The sequence below is a fragment of the Formica exsecta genome, unplaced genomic scaffold, assembly GCF_003651465.1.
Source record: "Formica exsecta isolate Colony F162 unplaced genomic scaffold, ASM365146v1 scaffold218, whole genome shotgun sequence".
Taxonomy (NCBI): domain Eukaryota; kingdom Metazoa; phylum Arthropoda; class Insecta; order Hymenoptera; family Formicidae; genus Formica; species Formica exsecta.
Genome location: NW_021849477.1, coordinates 326,964 through 328,359, shown reverse-complemented (window position 1 = coordinate 328,359; position 1,396 = coordinate 326,964). Strand labels below are relative to the sequence as shown.

Sequence of the window (1,396 nt, the reverse complement as noted above, 5' to 3'; positions counted from 1 at the left end):
TATATATATATATATCTTTCTTTCACGCTATTATCTGCGCAATAAATACTTGTTCAATCAAATATATTTCAGATTAATGTTATTATATAATGAGAAAGATCTTATATAATCAGTATAATTCTAGTTTAGATATCTCTTCATAAATTGTCTGCGAAGAAGAGGAGGAGCGCCGTCAGCGTGCAGCGCAACCGCAACATGATAGCGGAATATTAAAAGCTTCCAGCCATATGTAAAGCCAATAGAAACGGCATCAATCGATATTTCGAATAAAACAAAGCGACGCTTCAAATGTTGCTGTGTAAAAATTTGACAAAGCGATGTACGCTTCGATGCGTACATTGAACAGCTGTAACCAATCTGTCGCTTTCAACCATCTTCTCCCTGTAAATTCCTTTAGATATCAACTTTTTCTCTCTCTCTCTCTTTTCTCTCTTTCTCTTTCTTTGGTTTGCATTAAAAGAAATCATTTTAGAATAGTACTAAAAACTTAATTAATTTTTTCCTCTCTCACTCTTTGAATAAAACGACAATTAATGTATTAATCCAACACATTTTTTTATTTTAAAAGAAATATTCTTAAAAAATGTTTAAAAGAATTAGCAAAACCATCTTTTTTCGTCTATGAGCGATTGGAAACAAAAGGCTTCTCATAAAATTAATCGGTAAATGGAAAATTCTTCATTTAAATTAACACGACACTCTTCAATTCAATTATTTTTCTATTCTTTTACAATATAAGAGAAAACAATTTTTACATTGCAATCTCACCGAGGTGATCTAAACTCGTGTTAAATCATCAGAGATAAATCGAGCTGTCGGTTCAAAACTGCGAAAATTCGAACGGTATTAACACGGAATTAACACGAACGTTACGAACGGGCAAACTCGCCATGAGCGAGATAAGAAAATCCGCCGAATAAATGATACAGGTAACCGGTAACATACCGGGGCGATATTATTACGCGAGGCTAAGGAAACAGAGCGCACGGTCGAAATAAACTCGTCGAGATAATGCGATCTCGCTCGAGGATTTCTGATATAATACATGCCGCGCCGCAGCCAGCTGACGCTGTTGCAGCTGTCACTGCCGCGCCTTGCACTTGTTGCACTACTTTTAACGGGCGTCCGGTCAGCCCCTGGCATTCTTATTAGTCCGACGTCACGGCCGTTATGTCGCACTGTGAATTCTGCTGTGTCGATTCATTTTGCGCCAATTCGTAAATTTTTCATCCGCACCGTCTCGCGCCCCGTGACGATATTATCGATCGCAATATTTCCTCACCACGTCCGTCGGGACGTGAGAGAGACGCGTTCTTTGACATATAAATTGTCGATCGACGAAATAATTTATAGCCCTAGTTGCTACGGTGTGGGTATATATATATATATATATATA

At 37.7% G+C, this 1,396-nt stretch overlaps 1 protein-coding gene across 2 annotated transcripts in view; it reads right to left on the bottom strand.

Annotated features, from left to right (window-relative positions):
* The window catches only part of LOC115235346 (acetylcholine receptor subunit alpha-like 1), a 74,569-nt gene that overhangs the window by 15,605 nt on the left and 57,568 nt on the right, over window positions 1-1,396 (bottom strand). The window lies entirely within an intron of this gene.